The sequence below is a fragment of the Trachypithecus francoisi genome, unplaced genomic scaffold (genome assembly GCF_009764315.1).
Source record: "Trachypithecus francoisi isolate TF-2019V2 unplaced genomic scaffold, Tfra_2.0 Contig01585, whole genome shotgun sequence".
Lineage (NCBI taxonomy): Eukaryota > Metazoa > Chordata > Mammalia > Primates > Cercopithecidae > Trachypithecus > Trachypithecus francoisi.
The window spans coordinates 4,536,461-4,560,605 of record NW_022681444.1 but is presented as its reverse complement, the minus strand read 5'-3'; the positions used below and the strand labels follow the sequence as shown (position 1 = coordinate 4,560,605).

The following is a 24,145-nucleotide window of genomic DNA, read 5'->3' as shown; positions in this document are numbered from 1 at the left end:
CCACTTGGCTTGTGCAACCATTTCAGTGCGTGCCTGGCCCTTGCAGGCACTAGAGTTTGTGATCTTTGTCTTACTCATTTTGAGACAGGGTCTAGCTCTGTCACCCAAACTGGAGTGCAGTAGATCAATCACGGCTCACTGCAGCCTCAACCTCCTGGGCTCAGGTGATCCTTCCACCTCAGTCTCCCAAGTCGCTGGGAGTACAGGCATGTGCCATCATGTCCCACTAATTTTTTTGTGAAGGTGGGGTCTTGCTATGTTGTATGTTGCCTAGCTGGTCTCAAACTCCTAGGCTCAAGCAATCCTCCCACCTCGGCCTCCCAAAGTGCTAGGATGACAGGTGTGAGCCACCGCATCCAGCCTTGATTTTTCCTTTAAAACAAAGGCAGGGTGAAGAAGACAAGCAAATTCTCCTGTGTTCCCCTGGCACCACACTTCTTCATCAATAATAACCTGGGTAATAGCTAACCCCACATAGTACTATATGCCGTCCTTGGCATACATTAACTCATCTAACCCAAAAATCCTGAAGTAGGTCCTATCATTACACCCTATTACATGTGGGGAAACTAAGGCAGCAGGGGAGGCAGATATCTCATTATTTGATGGCTTTGTTCATGCCACCCTATCACCCTGTCATCACTGAAGACCCTGCTCAAACACCCCTTCTTCTGGCTATCATGCCTGAACAACCCAAAGCAGAGCCAGCGTTCTGTCACCCAAGTGCACACACCTATAATGGAGCACTTACCACATCACTGAACACAGAAAGCTGTGGCCACTGACAGCTTTTTAGTGGCAAGTGACCAGGAGAGTAGGGAGCGGGTGGGAAGGAATACGAGGAGAAGACAAAGACTGGAACCAACTGCAGTTATCCAGGCAAGAGGTAAGGAAGGGCCCCTGAGCTGAGGCTGAGGCAGTCAAGTCAGAGAGGAGACAGATCTAGAGAGAGGAAGGACTGAGACTCCCCAGGCACTGAAGTGGAGGGGAGGCAGAAGTACCAGCTGAGGATGAGAGAGCTTTTGGCATGAGGTACCAGAAGGGTGGTATGTCCTTCTTCAAGGAAGAAACAGAGGTGACATAGCAGATTTGGGGGAAAGATGATGAATTTGATTTGGGAAATGCCAAATCTGTGATGCGTATGTGAAAATCAGTCCTGGAGGGCAAGATCTAGCCCAAAGGTCACTGTGAAAGATGATTTGCCTGGATAACTGCAGTTGGCTCCAGTCTTTGGAGGTAGCTCAAAAAGAAGAAAAAGTCAGCCTGATGATACTGACTCCATCTGCAACCCTCCCAGGTCCCTCAGTCACAGGGCCCGGCACACAGCAGTATGCTGTCAAAGAAATAGGGGCGGCCAGGCACAGTGGCTCAGGTCTGTAATCCCAGCACTTTGGGAGGCCAAAGTGGGTGGATCATTTCAGGTCAGGAGTTCGATACCAGCCTGGTCAACATGGTGAAACCCCATCTTTACTAAAAACACAAAAATTAGCCGGGTGTGGTGGCAGGCGCCTGTAGTCCCAGCTACTCAGGAGGCTGAGACAAGAGAATCACTTGAACCCAGGAGGTGGAGGTTGCCGTGAGCCGAGATCGGGCCACTGCACTCCAGCCTGGCGACAGAGCAAAATTCCGTCTCAAAAAAAAAAAAGAAAAGAAAAGAGAAAAAAAGAAACAGGGGCAAGTAACCAAAAAGGAACGTCCAAATGACCCAGGCTCTCTCCTGGTACATCTCCAGTGCTGACAATGGCTCTTCTCTCATCCCTCAAAGCTGCTCCAATACAATATATCCACTTCAGTTATCCTCTCCTCAGTTCTATCCTGTGAGCCCTCTACCTTCCCATTCTTCCCAAGAACACTCAGAAGAACTAGCCTGCCCTATAAACAACATTTGGGAATCAACTGGGAGAAAGCTGACTATGGTTCTTAGAGTGTACCACTGACTTGCTGTCAATTCTCCTAAGTATGATAACAGTGCAGTGGTTAAGTAGGAAAAAGTCTTTATCCTTTGTGAGGTGTGTGTCAACATACAGACGTAAAGTGAGTTTAAAACTTAGGTTCAAATGGGTCAGGAAAATATATGTGAGTAGAGATAAGGCAAATACAGCAGCATGATAACGATGGCTGAATCTAGACAAGAGGGTATAGAGGAGTTCATTGTATCCGTCTTTGCACTTTTCCAAGTGCTTGATAATTTTCACAGTGTAAAAAAAAGAGCTGGTCAGATAAAGTTTTTCCTTAGAGAAACAGCTGAGCTGGAGAGGCCAAAGTCCTCTTTTGTGAGCAAGGAGAGGAGACGGGCTGAGAAGTCTCATTTGTTAGTCATTTTTGTCCTGAGAGAAGCCATGTTCACCGTCACCAAGAACCACAGATCCACAGCTAGTGCAGGTTTAAAAAACAGCTCCACAAAAGATTTGAACAGACATTTCACAAAAGAAGATATATGGGCCAGGCACAGTGGCTCACATCTGTAATCCCAGGACCTTGGGAGGCCGAAGCGGGCAGACCACCTGAGGTCGGGAGTTTGAGACCATATGGCCAACATGATGAAACCCCATCTCTATTTAAAAGACAAAAATCAGTCGGGTGGGGTGGCACATGCCTGTAATCCCAGCTACTTAGGAAGCTGAGGCAGGGGAATCGCCTGAACCCAGGAAGCAGAGGTTGTGGTGAGCAGAGATTGCACCACTACACTCCAGCTTGAGCAACAGAGTGAGACTCCATCTCAAAACAAAAAAGAAGAAGAAGAAGATATATGAATGACTAATAAGAGAAATGCCATTAGGGAAACACAAATGAAACCACAATGAGATACCACATCACACCTACCAGGATGGCTATAATTAAAAACAAAAGAAAACAACAACAACAGGCCATAATGAGTATTGGCAAAAATGTGCAGAGATGGGACCCTCATGCATTGCTGGTGGGAAGGCAGAACGGCACAGCCACTTTGAAAGATCGTTTGGTATTTTCTTAAAAAGTTAAATATAAATTTACCACATGACCCACTAATTCTACTCCTAGGTATCTACCTAAAAAAAGAAAACATATGTCCACACAAAGACATGCACATGAATGCTTACAGTACCATTATTCATAAAAGCCAAAAGCTACAAACCCTCCAAATGTTCATCACCTAGTAAACAGACAGACAAATCAATCGACACATCCGCAGGATGGAGCACTACCCAGCAAAACAGAGAGGTGACACACGGGTACAGTCACCACACCAACAAACCTTAACACACACGCTCAGGGAAAGAAGGCCGATGCAAAGGAATGTACTGTGATTCCATTTTTAGGAAACGTCCAGAAAAGGCAAATTTAGAGCGACAAAACTGCACATCACTGGTGGGCCGGGGGCAGAGGCGGAACTGACTACACAAGGACACAGGAGTTTCTGAGGGACGGAAATGTTCTAAAACTGGATTGTGGTGGCAGTTAGCTCTACAAATTCACTAAAAATCATAGAATTATACCATTAGAAGGGGTGGGTTTTATGAAATATAAATTATACTACAATAAAAGAAGTACCTTCAGCTGTTTCATAAGGGTGATCTGAACTTACATGTTTAACTCTTCTCTCCCCCATTCCCCTTGAAATATATATATATATATATATATACACACACACACACACATATATATATATATACACACACATATATATATATATAGTTTTGTTTTGTTTTTTTAAGAGACAGCTCTGTTTCCCAGTTTGGAGTGCAGTGGTGCAATCATAGCTCAATGCAACCTCAAACTCCTGGGCTGAAGGGATCCTCAGCCTCCCATGCAGTTGAGACTACAGGCACGTGCCACCATGCCCAGTTACCTTTTTCTATTTTTTGTAGAAACGAAGTCTCACTACATTGTCCAGGCTAGTCTTGAACTCCTGGCCTCAAGGGATCCTCCCACCTTCGCCTCCCAAAGTGCTGGAATTATAGATAGGCATGAGTCACCACACTTAGCCAGGATACTATTAATAAGCAAACAACTTTGAGGAATGTCTAGTGCAGAAGAGATGGCACGGAGCGGAGGGAAACAGCCCCTGGAGGCAAGGAGAGGCTCCCAGGATGGAGTGGCTGGAACCCTCCAACAGAAACCCCCCTGAAAAACCCAAACACTTCAAAATGGGAAACCAAAGACTGAGACTAAACGTAAATCCAGCTCAAGATTCAAAGGCAGTATAAGGCTGACCAACTCAGCCTGTCTGTGCTAAGCCAGAACACCCCAGCTGGTATGGATGGAACCTGTTCAGATCAGTTCAAACAGGATTAAAGTGATTCAATCCAGGCCTAACAGAGAGTCACCGCAGGAGACCAAATGGAAGACAGCCAGCTTGATCCTCTTTGAGTGGATCCAGGCTGTCTCAGGCCCAGGCTGAAGGGGGCTTGGCTGCTTTCTGGGTGTGCCTGGCACTCTGTAGCTCTTCCCAAGGGGAGCACAGACATGGAGCTCAATCTGCTCAGCCTGGCTCAAATGAGAGGCCTTGCTCTCCCTGCTTTCCTAACAACTGAATTCTCAAGTCTCAAGGCCTTCAACACAGTTCTCAGACCCTCTTCTGTCACTGGCCATCAGCGCACACCCTCTGCCCATCTGAAGGGCACCACCATGCTACTCACTTCTTCAGCATCACTGGGTGCCTCCGCTCCACACACCAACACCAGCACTAACAGTGAGTGCAGGTGCTGTGCAAGGCATCGGGCTAAGCATGACGTGATTAGCTCATTTAATTGTCACAGCCGCCCCATGAGGTAAAGACGACCTAGACTTCAGGGAAATGGAAGCACAGTGAGGTAATGTGACTTGCTGCGAGTTAGTGGCAGGACTGGGAGGTTCAAATCCTGGTCAGTCAATGCCAAGGCCTGGGCTCTTCACCATCCCTGACACTGCGTCTTATAAGAGTCCAGGTGAGCACTGGATGAGGAAATGTGTTTAAAATGCTCCATCAGGGCCAGACATAGAGCAAGTACTCAATCAAGATTATCAGTTACTACTGGTGTCAGTGTTATCCTACAATTTTCCATTATTATACCTATTCTTTTTCCTACAACAAACAAAAAATTAAGCGTTTGCAAAAGAACAGTATCATGCTTTGTAAAACCATGGGCTTCCACTGCTGGGAAGGGGATCACCAGCAGTGGGTTCCAGGCTCCCCAGGGAGCATAGCTGAGTCCAGGGGTCCAAGTACAGGAGTCCTCTCAACCTGCCTACCCTCCCGCTGTGGCCCAAGCCCACCTACAGATGAACTATGGCAGCCATAGTGTGTTACCCATTATGCTTTCCATGGGAGATCTGACCTAGAAGGAAAGACAGAGCACTTGTTTCCAATCTGACTCTGGCATGTCTCGCCCCTGACAAAAATGGCCGAATTTATGGGCAGCAACTCTCAGAGAAGTGATACTTCACATGCTAGGAAAGCACAGGATCAAGTATAACAGAATGTCCTCTCCAAAGCTCAGAGAAACCCCCACCTATCCAACTTCAGTCCCCGAGGCCTGGCTGAACCCCCAGTTCTGTATCAGGGAGCAGACTCCCATTGAGGGGGTCAGCGTGGCCTAGTTCTCATTTCTCCCTGAGAACTGCTCTCCTACCCAGAGTGGGCTCTGAAGATAGGGAACTGTGCGTCCTCAGCCAGACTGACTAGACCAGGGTGCCCCCTGGTTCTCCCAAGAACTCAGGACCCTGAGATACTAGTCTCTGCTGGTCAACTAAGCTAAGGTGCCACACCCGCAGGAGTAGACAGTGGTGGCCCCATGCAGGGACAGTCTGGTCAGAGGGAAGAAAGCAGGGGGAGGAAGCAGATGCACAGGCAGGAACTGAAGAAAGAGCCTGTGTCTGAAAGAAAAGGAGAGCAGCCCAGAGCCCTGCGATAAATGCCTCCCTGTCAGCATCAGGCAGTTAGAGTAGACTTCCACAAGACCTTGACTAAGGCTCGTTCCTAAACATCAAGTTTATGCCAATCCACAGGAAACCTGACCCTGAAAATGCATTGGCTCACTGGAAAGGGGAAGACACACACTATTCATTCACTCACTGAGCCCCTACCTCATGCTAGGCACTGTCCTAACCAATAGTTCCTAACGATGTTGTGTCTCAGACCCTTTCGGCAGTCTGGTGAAGCCTCTGGGCTCCTTCTCATAGAAATGTTTTAAAATGCATAAAATTATACAAAAAAAAAATTTTAATGTATGTATTAAATTATTTTAAAATAATTCGTTATGTAGTAATATATGTATTTGTGTAAGGCAATATGTATCTTTATTACTGTATTCAATAACAAGAACTATGGGGAGTCTAATAAGCACCATAATTTCAAAGTAGTTATGAGCACAGATGTTCTGGACTGCCCACAAATGTTATGACATGAAAATACCTGTAGGCTGGGCACGGTGGCTCACACCTGTAATCCCAGCACTTTGGGAGGTCAAGGCTGGTGGATCGCGAGGTCAGGAGATCGAGAACATCCTGGCGAACACAGTGAAACCCCGTCTCCACTAAAAATACAAAAAATCAGCCGGGCGTCATGGTGGGCACCTGTAGTCCCAGCTACTCGGGAGGCTGAGGCAGGAGAACGGCGTGAACCCGGGAGGCGGAGCTTGCAGTGAGCCGAGATCGCGTCACTGCACTCCAGCCTGGGCGACAGAGCGAGACTCCGTCTCAAAAAAAAAAAAAAGAAAGAAAATATCTGTGATTTCTATTGGTGACCAAGTCCCAGGTACTATTAATATTACTATGGTTCATTGTCTATATTAATAAATGAGAGAAATGCTAAATTTCAGTTCAAAGTTAATGAATGTCATTTTTTCCACCCAAATTCATAGATACTCAAGAACCTCTGTCCCAGGCATTGGGCACACGAGGTGGGCAGGCACAGAAGGTCCCTGCTGCCATGGAACTTACATTCTAGGAAGGGAGTCAGAAAATGCATGTAACAAAGAAGGTAACTTAAGATACTGATAAATGCCATAAAGAAATGAAATAGGGTGGAAGATGATACTTGCCGGGATGGTCAATGAAGGACTCTCTAAGGATGCGACATATGAGCTGAAACCTTAGGAAGGAGGCAGCCATATAAACCAGTGAGAATATGAGTGTTCTTTGCAGAGGGAGCAGCAAGTGCAAAGGCTATGAGATGCACATGAGCCTAGCATGTTTATTATGGAGGGAGAAGGCCATGGCTGGAGCTGAGCCACCTGGAAGCAGTGGACAGACAGGCTGGGGCCAGGGCATGAATGGCCTTTTAGGCCATGGTGAGGAGCTGGGGTTTCATCTGGAGTATACTGGAGGGTACGCTAGAGAGGTTTTTCCTTTTTGAGACAGTCTCACTCTGTCACCCAGGTCCCAGGCTGGAGTGCAGTGGCACGATCTTGGCTCACTGCAACATCCACCTCCCAGGTTCAAGCGATTCTCCTGCCTCAGCCTCCCCAGTAGCTGGGATTACAGGCACTAGGATTATAGATGCCCGCTACCACATCTGGTTAATTTTTGTATTTTTAGTAAAGATAGGGTTTCACCACATTGGCCAGGTTGGAGTTGATCTCCTGAGCTCAAATGATCCACCTGCTTTGGCCTCCCAAAGTGCTGGGATTACAGGCATGAGCCGCCACACCCGGCTGTGCTAGAGAGTGTTGAGCAGGGAAGTGACATGATCTGATCGGCACTGTTTTGGAAGATCACTTTGGCTACCTTGTGGAGAACTACACTGGAAAGGCCAAAACCAGAGGCAGTTAAGTCAGTTAGGAAGTAACAGACAGCAGCAGCTTGGATTCATGGGGAATGGATCCAGGAGATGTTTTGGAGGTTACACAGACAAGACTTACTGACAGACGACATGCAGGGGGAAAAGAAGAGAGAGGAATCAATGATGTCTTCTAAGTTTGAGGCTGTTATGAATGAGTAGATGGGGGCCTAACTGCCACACACTGGTTCTTAGTTCATTCATGTGTTTATTCAACACCCACCCACCAGGTGGTTCACTGGAGCACAAAGTCCTCGGTGACCAATGCCTTTGGGGGTCAAAGAAGACATTGCTGGGTAGAACCACTGAGCTGGGTCTTAAAGGATGAATGAGAGGCTCCAAGTAAAGTATGGGCTGAGTGTGGTGGGCACCGGGCATGTGTGGATGCACAGGGGAACAAAGGGACAGGTGCGATACCAGCATGCTGGGGCATGAGTGGCAGGTGTCCTCTCCTACCTTCCCCAGTCCCATGTCCATCACAGATTAAATTAGCTCTGGGGACACAGCAGCAAATAAGACGGGCAGGACTCCCCATGGAGTTTATGTTTTCACAGACGGAACTAACACCACAATATAGCAACAGCATCTTGCATCCTGTTCACTCCCTCATCCATTCAGCAAACTCTGTAAAATTTTCCCAAGCCCTGCTCTGTGCAGGGGAGTCACACAAGCCCTGGGCCTCTAGGAACTCATACACAGTCTGATCACTGTCATTGCAACAATTTATTAGACACTTACTTTGTGTCAGGTGAAAGGATTTATATACATTAAGACCCATTTTACAGATGAGGCAACTGAGGCTCAGAGAGATAAATTAAACTGTAGGGGCTATATTTTTACACATCTACATCAGCTGTGTCACCTACTACACAGGGAGGTAGCCTGGCATAATGGTGGGAGCACCAGCTTTTTTGATTTGGGCAAATTAGTCAGCACTGCACCAAAAACCCCATTCTTTCTGCCTGCCTTCTGCCTCTCTCACCTCTTACAAAATACACACACACGCGCGCACACACACACACACACACATGCACGTGTACATGCACACACATACTCCTGCTGCTAATTCCTCCCTGAAAACCAAAACACTGCAGGAGAAAAAGTGATTCTCATGATGTAACTTCTTAAGAACGTGGCAGTTGTATCAGAACCACAGTACAATCACACATCTCTTTTTTCTGCTTATGACAGAATCTGGTCTTGTGGGGGGGCGGGGGGGACTCCTGAAGAGGGAAAGGAAAATCCCATATGCAACCCTGGTTTCCTTCCAATCTTCCAGAATTCTCCTTTAACGTTTCAGGTTCAGGAAACCAAGAAAATAACACGAGACAGGCCAATGCAGACCACTCCTGAGAAGGCATAATAATCACTTTTTCCTAAGCTTAAGGAGGTTGTTTCAAAGAAAATACACACATCCAGTCATGTTCAATTACAAGAAAGTGATTTCTTCCAAATGTTTCAGACAAGTATGAAAATGGATCCCAAACACCATTTCCGAGCCCACTTCCACATTGTGGACGTGCAGCTCTCCCACGACTCCGCAGCTGCCTGCTCCTCCCTTCTGTGTCATGCACAGAAGCTAGACAAAGACAAATAGGAAAGTAACAAAGAAGGATTTTGCCACAACCCCTCCAACAATTGTTCGGTCCACTCCACGAACAGTAAGTGTATACGTGTGCACACAGGCACATGCACGTGCACACACACACTCAGCCACAGCCACAGCACATCAGATTTTGTATTGCCAAAACGTTTCCCACTAGGGCACCCATTACTCTGGGTCTGGACCTCCTGCCAGGAGTTCAAGAAAGTCCTCCTTGTGCAGGGATGGCCATGATGTTATCTCTAACTCCTCCCAACCCTCTCCAAACTCTCCAAGCCTCCTTTCCTGGCAAGTAGCAGCATCTGGAGACTTTCAAAGAGAGCCTGGCCACGTAAGCATATGTCAGACTGGAACGGCCATCACTCACTCCAGTGTTTACCAGCTCCCTCCTCGACTCCTTTCAAACTACACCACTCAGCATCCAACCTCTGGCTTCTCTCCCAAGAAAGGAGAGAGAGTGAGCTGAGGAGGCACCACTGAGTCCAAAGTGCCATGTGGGGCTGGGCCTCCATGGAGGAGAAGTCAGCAGTGCTCAGTAAAGAGGGCTGGCTTTAGAGACAGGGTCCTCCACAGGTACCAGGAACAAGGGATAGAACTTGGGGGACTGAGCAAGCACGGAGAGAAGGGCCAGGAAGAGTGTCTTCTTGAGGAAGGGAAGCGCCTATGTTTACGCAGCTGAAGTAGGGGCCGGCACAAACAGGCAGCCATCCTGTGACAGGCGTTCTCAAGTGCCCCCATGTCCCAGGCTCTGTATGCTGAAGCCGAGGAGGCAGAAGGGGAGAAAACCCATCGTTGGCCTCAGGAAATGTATAGTCCAGCCCAGTGATGCCTAACCTTTTCAAGAATGAGGGCTTTCTGAAATTTTTATTTTTATTTATTTTATTTTTTTAATGTGTTTTGAGATGGACTCTCACTCTGTTGCCCAGGCTGGAGTGCAGTGGTGCGATCTCGGCTCACTGCAACCTCTGCCTCCCAGGTTCAAGCGATTCTCCTGCCTCAGCCTCCCGAGCAGCTGGGACTACAGGCGAGCACCACCATGCCTGGCTAATTTTTTGTAATTTTAGTAGAGATGGGGTTTCACCATATTGGCCAGGCTGGTCTTGAACTCCAGGCCTCAAGTGATCCGCCCGCCTTGGCCTCCCAAAGTGCTGGGATTATAGGCATCAATTTTTAAAAGAAAATTAATTAATTCATGTGCATGGTAGAATTATGTAAACCAGATAAAAAGGTATAAAATATAAAAGGAAAGTCTGCTCTCCCCAAAGCCCCTAGGCCCTGTCCCCAAGGTTAACACAGTTCACAGTGTTGGGTAGCATGTTAATGCACACACCCACATAGATATACTGTATGTGTGGAGATAAAGGCATATAAATATAGAGGGAAACACACTTTAGAGACCCACCTCTCAACACTAAAACAATAAAACCGTAGTTCTCTTTTTGACATCTGTTAAGGAAAAAAACCTGCTGTAACAAAAAGCTATGATAAATTCACCAACACTCTGGTGTAACAATCACTGCAGTAGCTACATATATTTGAGTAATAGTAGGGGCTATGTACAGCACCTGTCCTTCATTCTACAGCCACGGCTCAGAGCACACCTGGATTTGGGGAGGCCTTAAAATCACCTGTAGCTCAACCCCCACTCCCACCAGGGTAACAAGCTGCAGTGCAGGCTTGACACGAGCGCAAAACAAGGCAGCTACAGAGCACATCAAAGAAGCCAGGTTCCTCCCCGTGGCTTCGGGGACAGAGAACCAGGATCTGAACACTCACCTTTCATTTACTTTGTGCCCTTGGCCAGCTGCTTGACCTGGCCAACATCCACTTTCTTCCTCTGGGGAGAATCATGGTACAGGCTGTGCATCCCTTATTTGAAATGCTTGGGACCAGAAGTGTTTCAGATTTCTTATTTTTTGGATTTTGGAATATTTGCATTATCTTACCAACTGAGCATCCCAAATCCCCAAATCCAAAATCCGAAATGCTCCAATGAGCATTTCCTTTAAGCATCATGTCAGCACTCAAAAAGTCTCAGATTTTGAAGCATTTTTATTTCAGATTTTCAGAGTTGGGATGCTCATCACGTACCTACCCCTGTACCTACCTCACAGGAGGTTGAAAGGATTAATAAGATGATGTATGTAGAAGTGGCTGGTGCAGAGGCTGGCAGGTAGCGTGGATTCAAGAAATGATAGCTATTGTTTCTGGTAACACCCTCCACCACCACTTCACCTTCCAGGGCAGGAGTGAGCACAGACAATGCTCTCTTAGCCTAAGACCACAAGAAATCAGTTTGAAGGTGAGGCAATGAAACAAATGTGAATAAGGAAAATGCATTTCTCTGAAGACTAGGAAAGGGTTCTCTGGTTGGCAGGAGAGTTTTCTTTTAGTCCCTCTATGAAAGGCTGGCTAGAGCGTCCCTATCTCCCACATAAGCATCTACAATCTACTCTGGAAATGGAAGGTTCTCCCCTTCCAAAACAAGGTGCCTGCAGAAGACAGGTGAAGGAGGAAAAAATCCTCCCCTGCAGCCACCAGCTGGCAAGACCTGATTTCTTCCATAGGGAAAGGAGGCACACTTTAGGAAAGTGGGAGGCCAGGGGTATTTATGGGGGTGGGCTTAAAGGGAACATCAAGAAACGAGGGTGAAAGGGAAAGTGAAGAAATGAGGATGATCTACCTCAGACATACCAGATACCCACAAAAGCCCTGGGTGCATCATTCTGGAAGCCTGAGTAGTGAAGTTTCCCCTTTTGTGTATCAGGAATCACAGTGCACAGTAGCCAGGCCAGGAACTCAACCCCTCATTTCCTTTCCACAACTCTGTAAAGCCCTCGTTTTTTTTTTTTTTTTTTTTTTTTTGAGATGGAGTCTCGCTGTGTCGCCCAGGCTGGAGTGCAGTGGCGCGATCTTGGCTCACTGCAAGCTCCGCCTCCCGGGTTCCCGCCATTCTCCCGCCTCAGCCTCCGAGTAGCTGGGACTACAGGCGCCCGCCACCGCGCCCGGCTAGTTTTTTGTATTTTTAGTAGAGACGGGGTTTCACCGTGTTAGCCAGGAGGGTCTCAATCTCCTGACCTCATGATCCACCCGCCTCGGCCTCCCAAAGTGCTGGGATTACAGGTTTGAGCCACCGCGCCCGGCCTTTTTTTTTTTTTTTTTTTGAGACAGATTCTTGCTCCCTCACCCAGGCTGGAGTGCAGTGGCGCAATCTCAGTTCACTGCAACCTCTGTCTCCCAGGTTCAAGCAATTTCTCCTGCCTCAGCCTCCCAAGTAGCTGGGATTACAGGTGTGTGCCACCATGCCCAAGTGATTTTTGTATTTTTGTATGTTTATTTTTTGAGACGGAGACTCGCTTTGTCGCCCAGGCTGGAATGCAGTGGCGCGATCTCAGCTCACTGCAAGCTCCGCCTCCCAGGTTCACGCCATTCTCCTGCCTCAGCCTCCCGAGTAGCTGGGACTACATGCACCCGCCACCACGTCCAGCTAATTTTTTTTGTATTTTCAGTAGAGATGGGGTTTCACCGTGTTAGCCAGGATGGTCTCAATCTCCTGACCTCATGATCCGCCTGCCTCAGCCTCCCAAAGTGCTGGGATTACAGGTGTAAGCCACCGTGCCCGGCCGGTAATTTTTGTATTTTTAGTAGAGACGGGGTTTCGCCATGTTGGCCAGGATGGTCTCAAACTCCTGACCTCAGGTGATCTGCCAATCTCAGCCTCCCAAGTGAGGCATGAGCCACCATGCCTGGCCAAACCCTCAGTCTTAATCAGAGTCCAGGGAACATTTGCTTTGAGTATCGGCAGGCAACATTGTCTGGAACTAAAAGGGGTACTGTCTCTGTCCTGGGCCACCATGGACAGAGAATATCCTTCTCCGTGGAACATGGCCAGGTCTCACCACCTCCAATCCCTCCATCTTGATCCAAGCCACCAAAACCTCCCATCTATTGTGAAAGCCTCTTATGCAGTCTCCCTGCTGCACCCCTGTCCCTTTATGGCTTACTCTTAATAGAGTAATTGCAAAAGCTAAGTCATAACTTGCAGAACAATACACTAAAAAACCCACATTTTCCTGTATCTAAAGCATACACAGCTGGAGAAAAACAGAATGCATCTTCCCCTTCTCCAAACGGAAGCTGAAGAAATACCCTGACTGAGAAGAGAAGATGATGTCTGCCCCAAGCAGTGACTTTATCACACAGAAGCAGAAAGCAGGAACTGCAGAAAGAATTCAGTCCATGGTATAAGGTACTGCAGAACCACTTGGGATGGGACCTGAGAACAGGCCTGAGGATATAATGGCAAGAGCACCCTGTGTGCAGTGTCAGGGAAGGACCGATGCACAACGGGACCTGATGGTCCTGACTCTACCAGGGCCAAGTACAGCAGAAATGGGAAGGCAAGAGATAAGGGCAGCAGATTGAGGCTGGGGTCTTGAGGGGCCTGAGGAAGACATCTAAGCACATCCTCAGACTCAAAGAGTTAGCAGAAGGCAAAATATTAAAAATGCAAGAGACGGCCAAGCTCAGTGGCTCACGCCTGTAATCCCAGCACTTTGGGAGGCTGAGGTGGGCAAATCATGAGATCAGGAGTTCGAGATCTGCCTGGCTAACATGGTGAAACCCCGTCTCTATCAAAAATACAAAAACTTAGCTGGGCGTAGTGGTGAGTGTCTATAGTCGCAGCTACTCAGGAGGCTGGGGTAGGAGAATGGCTTGAACCCGGGAGGCAGAGGTTGCAGTAAGCCGAGATTGTTCCACTGCATTCCAGCCTGGGTGACAGAGTGAGACTCCATCTCAAAAAAAAAAAAGGGCAACAGAAAGAGAAGACACCTGACAAAGACAGTCTGAGAGAAGTGTCAGACCCTGTTAGCTGCTTCCCTTGCGACTGGAAGAAGGAGTACCATGGCCCACTCATGCCTCACCTGGAGGAGGGCCGCAGTGGGGAGCCTCCTGGACTGCCTGCTGTGGACAGGAAGACACACGTCCACAGGGAGGGCCAGCCAGGCCAGGCGGCTACACCAACACCTGCAGGGCTGGACGAGACTCTTTCACTCTATAGGACTGATAAATAGAATCACCAAAACTAGACTCTAAATTTCATCCACCAAGGCTCAGCTGAGACCTTCTGGACAGACTAAGAAAATGTCACAGACCAGAGGAAACTGATGAGACTCAATGGCTGAATGCACTGAGGGACCCTAAACTGGATCCTGAAACAGAAAAGGGACACTGTGGGGAAAACTGGTGACATGTGAAAAAGGTCTGTAGTTCAGTAAACAGTGTGGTACCTATATTAATTTAATAATAGTACTGTGGTTATGTAAGCTCTGTACTGTTTTACAGCTTTTCTATAAATCTAAAATAATCTCAAAATAAAAAGTTTAAAAAAAATGAAGGATTCTACAGTCTCACATCCTATCCCACCCTCCCTCCCAATACTTCCGTCCCCACCCAATCTCCCTCCCCACAATCTCCCTTAGGAACAGGTCTAAAAACAGGGGTCTCAACATTTCCTGTGAAAAACCATTATTGGAGGACTGCAGCCCTGGGTGTTGACATTCAGGCATTTTACACCTGTCACGTGTGGGCCAAACAGAATCCATCTAAGGTGGACTGTGGAGGCGTGTAGGGAGCAGGGGATCTCATCCTCCTTTTCCCTCCCTCCTAGATCCTGCCAAAGGCAGAAGCATTACTGGTCTGGCTGGTACCAGGCCAGGTCAGGACAGGACCATATCCATTAGTGTCACTGAGTGCCAAAAGATCATCACCTATTCAAGGCCTTCTCTTCTCTCCACTGCTGTTGAGAGGTGTGTGGTGAACCGGGGCCCCTGCTTGAGCTCGGCCCTCTCTGTCTCCTGTGTGCATGCCTAAGGGTGCCCACCAGGCCTGCATGTCCCATACACTGCTGCCGGCTGGCGGATGGTATGGGACCCAGACCTAGATCAAGCTTGCGCAAGTGGGAGGTCCCCATGGGCTGGGAGCCCATTACCTGCTCCAACCCAGCTTTGACCAGAGGGCCCTGTGTTGCGGTGCGGGGCTCATACTGAGGATCTCTGAGTTCTCCTTGGCTGCTGTTTCTTCTGTGATGAGGTACCTCAGAAACCTTGAGGCAAGGGGTAGGTTGGAAGAACAGGATACCCACATTACATTATTGGGCCTTGTTGACAAATAGCATTGAGTCCTGGCTCTAAGCCCTCATTTTCATAATGAACAGCCTAGTCCTTCCCTTAAAATAAGAAGGAAGTTGTCTACAATGACAGACAGGGTGGGCAAGGTCTGGCTGGAAAATGGGGAGTGAAAGCAGTCCAGGAAGCAGTAGGAGAAAGACTTCAGGAGTGAAGGGCACACCCCAGGTGGCAGGAAAACGGAAAACCTGTGACCAGTTTCAAAGGCTCTTCAGGGTCAGCCCACATTCCATGGAGAGCACTGTAGGGTTAATGGTGTGGGTTGGAGGTGCCAGAAGGGCACAGGGACAGGTGACACTTTCACATCAACCTCAACTAATAGACTTGGAAGATGATGAGATGAGTCCACACATTTGCCTTCCACTCTCCAGGTCCTGTTTAAAGGACCAAACAAATAAAACATAAGGCTGGCGCGGTGGCTCACACCTGTAATCCCAGCACTTTGGGAGGCCAAGGAGGGCAGATCACTTGAGGGCAGGAGTTCACAATCAGCCTGGCCAATATGGCAAAACCCTGTCTCTACTAAAAATATAAAAAGTAGCCATGCGTGGTGATGCATGCCTGTGATCCCAGCTACTCGGGAGGCTGAGGCAGAAGAATCGCTTGAATCCAGGAGGTGGAGGTTGCAGTGAGCTGAGATTGTACCACTGCACTCCAGCCTGGGCAACAGAGTGAGTGAGACTCCATCTCAAAAATAAAAAAGGAAAAAGTCTGCTGCAGCATTAAAATACAGAAAAGGATGACATCAATGAACTATAAATTATGCAGAATATCTAGATTTCAAGCAAATGGAAGTGGATTAAAGAGAAATCTATGAATGATATCTATCCAGCCATAAAATCAACAATTTCCTCTGTACAAACAACAATCAACTAGAAAGCATAATGGTCCAAGAGCCCACTAACAAAAGAGAAAAATATCCAGAAATAAACTTTAAAAGAAATGTACAAAAATCATTTGAAGGAAATTATAAAACCTTACTAAAAGACAAAAAAAGAAAAGACTTAAAGGAGAGACATTTCACTCCCTTGAATAAGGAGACAGTATTGTAAAGCCATCAACTCCATCTAATCAATCTATAAATAAAATGCAAGTTCACTCCATATCCTAAGGGGATTCATTCTGGAACTCAACAAATTGATTTAAAATTTCATCTGGAAGAATAACTAAAGACAGCTAAGACGTTTCAAAAAAGAACTACAGTGAGAAGGGTCTTGTCCTGCCAGGAAGCCACAGTCAGTGATAAATGGCACAGAAACAGAGGAACAGATTCACAGGACAGGACACAGTCCAGAACATAGGATCCAGTATATGTGAGGAGTAACATATAACCAAGAGGCATTTCAAACAGTGGAGAAGACAGATTCTTCAATAGATGTTGATGAAACAATCTACTATTCATTTGGAAAAAGGAGGAATTTGTTTAAAATCTTACTCAATATCACATATAAGGATAAACTTTAGATGGATTCAAGACTTAAACAACAACAAAAAAAGGAAAAATACTAAAGCAAACACAGATCAAATTTTTAAGATAAGTTGGAGGTAAAGAAGTCCTCTCTAAGAGTACAAAAGCCAGAAAACTACTGGCAGATTTGGCTACATTAAAATTAAAACTTCTATACAGGAAAAGACATCAAGAAAAAAATGAAAGGCAGTCAATAAACTGGGAAAAGGGTGTTAGTGATGTCACATGACAGATGATGAATTAACATCCTTAATGTAGGACGGCTCAACACTTGGAAGATGGGTGGACCTGAAGAGCGGGTTTGTTCTCTCTAAACCTCAGCTTTCTCATCAGGTGAAAGACAGAAACTAAAAGCAGCACCTTTCTTACAGGGTTGGTGTGAGGATTAATATGAGCTATTTTTTCTAAAGCACTAACCCCAGAGTTTGAACAACGCAAGGAAATCATCAGATAGACAACCAGAGAATATGTTCCAGGAAAGCTACTGACTGTAACACTCGCTACAAAAAGACTAGGAAAACACTTGAAAAGCACATAAATGTGCTCCAGTACAGGCAGTTAGAACCTCCATTCAACGGGATACTAAGCGGTGGATAAAAAGGTGAGGGAGATCAATATTTCCTGACAGAGAGCAATGTCCATAAACTCAGGGCACACCCACTCTCATGCTTTCATTCAATAAATATTTGCTGAAAAGCTAGTATATATCAGGCACTGTCCTAGGTGCTACGGATAGAGCAGTGAAGAAAAAACCCAAAACCCCCAGTATGTTCTAGTGGGGGAAACAGACAATAAGTAAATCATTCAGTAAAAGATAAGGCTTGTCAGCTGGTGGCGAGTGATAAAGGAAAAAGTAAAGCAGAGAAAAGTAGGCAGAGTGGGAGACAAGTCATAATTTTCTTTTTTTTTTTAACACTTTTTATTTGTAATTTTTGCAGGTACATAGCAGGTGCATATATGTATGGGGTATATGGGATATTTTGATATAGGTATACAATGTATAATAATCATATCAGGGTAAATGGGTTATCTGTCACCTCAAGCACTTATCCTTTCTGTTACAAACAATCCAATTACACTCCTTTGTTATTTTAAAATGTACAGTTAAATTATTATTGACTACAATTACCCTGCTGTGTTATCAAATACTAGATCTTATTCAATTTTCTTCCTATTCTTTGTATCCATTAATCATCCCTCCTTCCCCGACAAACCCCACCCCCTCTGCCACTAGACAAGGTCATAATTTTAAAGGTGGGGGGTTATATGAGAAGTTCTCACTGAGAAAATGACACGTGAACATGTTTTAAAATCTTTATAACACATGTGAACACACACATAGAAGTACAGAAGGATATTCACTAAACTGTTAATATCACTGCCTCTTAAAGGCATTATTGTATGGCACTTTTCCTTTCTATTTTTGTATACTTCAATATTTTCTGGTTTCTTTTGAAATAAGTATGGAAAACATTTATGAGTGACACAGCATTTAGGGGAAAAAACTGAAAATGAACTTCCACAGACAAGGATGGCTCGGAGCCAGGTACTAAAGACAGCGGGTCACAGGTTCGGGTCTGGTGCCTGGTGCTGCAGCACCACCTGGTGGCCAATCACCTAACTACTCAATTTCATACAATCATGTCCAGGAAGCAAGACACAAGATGCACTTTTGTACACAGCAGCATAAAAATATACCTGCCCGACGGATCACGAGGTCAGGAGATCAAGATCATCCTGGTTAACACGGTGAAATCCCATCTCTACTAAAAATACAAAAAAATTAGCCAGGCATGGTGGCGGGCGCCTGTAGTCCAATCTACTAGGTAGGCTGAGGCAGAATGGCGTGAACCTGGGAGGAAGAGCTTGCAGTGAGCCGAGATCGCGCCACTGCACTCCAGCCTGGGCGACCCAGCCAGACTCTGTCTCAAAAAAAAAAAAAAAAATTATATATATATACACCTGGCCGGTGGACAGGGACTGGAAGAAATGTGCACAAACACAAGCGCTATTCAGTATGCTGGCGTGGCACGTGGCAGAATCATAGCAGAATTTACGTGGCTTGGATTTTCAAGCATAGGTTTATAATGATGCTTCATTTCTTTATTTCTAACTGTGCAGTGGAACAGTCCAACAGGACATCTGAATGTGCTCACTCACTCAACAGAAGTGGAGTGAGAGGCGGATGGGGCAGCACAGATTCATAACCCAGGCTATTTGCACAAGGTAAAGAAGTGTGACAGGACCTCAGGGCACAGGTTGCTTGGAAAAGGAGGGGTCAGCCTCCATGGGAGTGCCTGGGAGATAAGATCCCAGAACGCTGGCTTGTATGAGTAGCCACACCCCTGCACTCAAATGATTAATCATTAATAGCTTGTACACAGATGACTGAACTAGGACCTCCTCGCCAAAGCCCAGAGGCGAATGAAACGTATCCCATAGGTGAGCAGGAAGTGACTTAGATCACACTGAGGACTACATAGAATACTGTTTCTTCCCCTCCACCCAACAGGCCCCCAGCCTGGGTCCATGGCCTTCCTCTGCAGGCTCTCTGCTTAGCCCTCTGCAATGTTTGTCACTCTGACTTGCCATTGTGGCTGCTCCTTGCTCAACCATAAGAGCTCTGTAAGGCGAGAGTCATGTCTATCCCATTCACCCTCTGTGTCTATTTCACTCACCCTCAGAGAGCGACAGGACTTGGAAGTCCAACTGTCCTGGGTTTGAATCCTGCTCTGCCATATGCCACCAATGTGGCAAGTGTCGCTCGACTTCTATTTCCCCCTCTGTAAAGTGGAGATACAGGATTGTACTCATCTCATGTGGCTGTGGTAAGGATTCATTAATAGCAACAGCTGGCACTCAGGAGCACCAGGGGTACCAGGCACTTGTCCAAGTGCTCTATATGTGTTAAGTTCCTTAACTGAAGCCATCTCTGTGCAATAAGGGTTGACCACAGTGCCTGGCAGGGATAAGTGTTCAAATACTGTTATTTCATCCCCAGTTTCCAGCACAGTGCCCAGCATAGTCTATTGTGTTCTCAATAAAAACGAATGAGTACTTCCCCAGCCTATTATGGAAAGGAGAAAGGTCAGAGTGAGACTGTGATGCTCAAGCAAGCCCATGAGCACCCAAGCTGCCTGGTTCTGCTGCCCCAAAAGGCTCAAGGATGGTACAAAGGGACTGGAAGGAGGGAAGGTGCCTTGACAGACACAAGCGACCCTGCAGGACTGGGGAGCAAAGAGAATCACAGAGCCCACTGGGGGAGCACGTTCTGTGCTGATGTGCAGACCCTCTGCCAACCTCTCCCACTTCCAGGCCTTAGAAGTAGCTCCACTGTAGGTACAGCCCAGCCAAGGAAGGAGAGATGTGTGGATACCACAAAGGTCCCAGAAGGTCATTCAGGCACATCCCTGGCCACACGCAGCCTGCTTCTTTCACCACCAGCAAAAACAGGGGCTAGTTCCTCTCCCTAAAACCCTCCTCCCTCCTCCACTCCTGGCTCTTTCCTACTCTTCCATTCTCATTTAAATGTCACTTCCTGTGCGACATTTAAATCTCCTGCGATGCCCTAGGTAGGTCCTTCTCCTACAGCTTTTAGGGCATCTAGACTTCTCCATAACACTCAAAACTTTTGTCGTGAAGTGTGTGTTCATCTTCCTCACTGGACTGTCACAGCTGTGGCCACCCACAGCTTCCATGACTCGTAAACCCTTTTCTGAGCAAGCTTACTTTGAAAACATATCCTTATTGCTATAGCCAAACCCACTAGCGGTGTACAAATAAGAAGCCATCAACCCACCCTTGCTTGTATGCCCTCCCCCTTCCACCCACCTCACTCTGAGCCACCAAGAGCACATTCCTCCATGCCTTTCTGCCTGGCAACACGTAACCACGCAGGGCTCACGCCAGGGACCAGGGTCATGCCCTCCATGCCTGCTGGGCCCAGACAAATCATGTCAATGGTGAAGCTGCAGATTTAACAGAATAGAGACAGACAGGGCCTACGGCTACTACACCACCTAAAACCTTACATTTTCAAAAGGTGTAGAGCATTCAACTGGCCAAAGAAAGCATCAGAGAGGGAGATTAGACAGAGCTCCTCAGGTAGGGTAGCAGAGTTTTTACACCTAATGATATATCCTGGCCTTCTCTCACGCCAGTTTATAGAGAGCTTTCCAACACTGCTGATGGGTGCTCCCCTACTTTTCACCTTTTGCCACTATAAACAATGATGCAGAAAATGGCATTGTATGTACCACTTTTTGCATCGGTGCTTTATTTCTGCAGAAGAGATTCACAGAAGTATGCTGCTGGATTGCCAGACACAGGTATTTCAATGTTAGATATTCTCAAAATAGATCATGTTTCCCAAAAGTTGAACAATTCAGACTCCTACCAGTAATGTAGAGGAGCACCCACTTCCCCCATTCACTTGCTAACACTGGTTTTATCCATCTTTGTAACCTTTCTGCCATTGAACCTATTGTTATAATTTGCATCCTGGTAGTGATTATTTTTTGAGGCCAAGTTCCTATCTTTCTCCTTGTCTTCTTTAGCTCCCATCTTTAGCCAAGCACCCCTAGGTTCCCTTACAGCTCAGTGTGTCCAAGCTCTACTCAAGAAGATGCACATGTTAAAGCTATGTAAAACTTCCAAGAAGTGTCTCAGAAAGGAAGGGGCACATCTTTCTCCTTATCTCCTCTGAATCCTGGAATGCGAGTGTGATGACTGGAGCTCAAGCAACCACACTGTTTCAGGAGTCAATCTGCTATGGATAGAAGAGTGGCATGAACATGGGTCCATGATGTCTTTGATCCCACTATACCAACCCTAGACTGCCCACTTTTTTTTTTTTTTTTTGAGACAGTCTCGCTCTGTTGCCCAGGCTGGAGTGCAGTGGCAAGATCTCGGCTTACTGCAAGTTCCACTTTCCCGGGTTCAAGCCATTCTCCTGCCTCAGCCTCCCAAGTAGTTGGAACTACAGGTACCCGCTACCAAACCTGGCTAATTTTTTTGTATTTTTAGTAGAGACGGGGTTTCACTGTATTAGCCAGGATGGTCTCGATCTCCTGACCTCCTGATCCGCCTGCCTCGGCCTCCCAAAGTACTGGGATTACAGGCATGAGCCACCACACCCAGCCTAGACTGCCCGTCTTTTTACTTTTTTATGTGATGGTGTAAACCCAGTGTCGTTCAGGCGTTATTACATGCAACCAAATCTAGTCCTAATATAAGTTCTAATCTCTAATAGTCAAAATTGAACCCTTATCTCTCCTTCTGTAACACAATGAATAGCTATGTGGCCATGTTCTGTGTGCCCTATGTTTAAATGCACTTGTTTCCCCACTCTCTCATCCTTCCTCCCAAAGCCTTAGGTATTGTAGAAATGGTTTAGAATTTTTATTCTCAAACTATTATCATGTTTTCCCTTACAACAGATCCCCTTTATTTTTAGAACTCTTCATAATTTAATAATAGAAATTCCAACTCACCGCAGTTTAATCCATTGAGATTAAACTACATGCACTAAAAGATGTGCTATTCCAGCTGGACGCAGTGGCTCGCGCCTGTGATCCCAGCACTGTGAGAGGCCGAGGTGGGCAGATCACCTGAGGTCAGGAGTTCGAGACCAGCCTGGCCAACATGGTGAAACCCCATCTCTACTAAAAATACAAAAATTAGCTGGGTGTGGTGGTGCATGCCTGTAATCCCAGCTACAAGGGAGGCTGAGGCAGGAGAATCACTTGACCTATTCGGGAGATGGAGGTTTTGGTGAGCTGGTATCATGCCACTATACTCCAGCCTGGGCAACAGAGCGAGACTACATCCCAAAAAAAAAAAAAAAAAAAAACAACAAGTGTCATTCCTGTTTCCTGCACTCCTTCCTTCCCTGTCTCCACATCTCGACTCCACTTCCATTGTCCTTGGGTTAGAGAACTTCATGGGATATTTTCCTCAGTTACATTTAATAAACGTTTTGTGCCCTCACATGTTTGAAAATGGCTTTCTTACACAATGGACCTCACTGACTTCTTGGCTAGGTATATAGAGAACTTCAGGCCCTCTCCCTTTAATAGTCTGGAGACACCAGCCCACTGTCTTCCAGCCTCCAGAGTTACACAGGGGAAGCCCAAAGAGAGCCTAATTCTCTTTCCTTTGGAAATAAATAAATAAATAAATAAATCTGTTCTTGCTACCACCTCTAAGTACCTCACATTTTCTTTTTTTTTTTTTTTTTTTTGAGGCGGAGTCTCGCTCTGTCGCCCGGACTGGAGTGCAGTGGCCGGATCTCAGCTCACTGCAAGCTCCGCCTCCTGGGTTTACGCCATTCTCCTGCCTCAGCCTCCCGAGTAGCTGGGACTACAGGCGCCCGCCACCTCGCCCGGCTCGTTTTTGTATTTTTAGTAGAGACGGGGTTTCACCGTGTTAGCCAGGATGGTCTCGATCTCCTGACCTCGTGATCCGCCCGTCTCGGCCTCCCAAAGTGCTGGGATTACAGGCTTGAGCCACCGCGCCTGGCCCCTCACATTTTCATTATCCCCATTTCTTGTCATTATTACTCTGGATTATGAAATATTTTTCCTTTGACCTTCCAAACTACTAATTTCAGTTCTTCATTGACTTTTAGTTCCAGAAAGCCTCTCATATACTTTAATCTCCTCTCTTTAGGAGTTCTCTCCTTGTAAAGTTCTTATGCAGTCATTCCATTCATCCTGCCTCAAAAGCGCCACTGCTACAACTACGAAGCTTGGCTTCCTTCTCTCCCTTCCATGGCCAAGAGTCCTTAAATGCAATGTCACTTGCCTGTCAGTGAGTGCAAGTTCTCTATCCCCTGTTCACAACAGACTGCTCGAGCTCCTGCTGCCTTAGCATGCCTGAGGCTCGGGATGACTGGTCAGCTGTCATCCAGGTGGGCCCAGGTGAAATGGGTTAGCAGACTGTGGTCTTCCTAAGAGAAATGGAAACAGATTCTCTGCCCTTTGGTTCCTGTGGTGACAACGGGGGGGGAGACAGTCCTCCCCTAGCTGAATGGATTCGGGCCAATTCAGCCCAGATTCCTTGGGACTGGCAGGATTCCAACAGCCCCTCCAAGAGCATAGGCACCAAGGGGCAGCTGAGTGCTTCTAATGGAATCCAACTCTAATCAG

General features: G+C 46.7%; 1 protein-coding gene across 20 annotated transcripts in view; it reads right to left on the bottom strand.

The window, feature by feature from the left end:
* The window catches only part of RALGPS1 (Ral GEF with PH domain and SH3 binding motif 1), a 327,157-nt gene that overhangs the window by 267,797 nt on the left and 35,215 nt on the right, over positions 1-24,145 (bottom strand). The window contains exon 1 of one of the 20 annotated variants that reach the window (XM_033191406.1): positions 11,449-11,727. The exons of 18 other annotated variants lie outside the window; for them this stretch is intronic. The gene's annotated coding sequence lies outside the window, so the exon portion shown is untranslated. Of the gene's footprint in view, positions 1-6,534; positions 6,558-11,448; positions 11,728-24,145 lie in introns of those variants that run through there. One more of the 20 variants, XM_033191424.1, reaches the window with a different exon arrangement.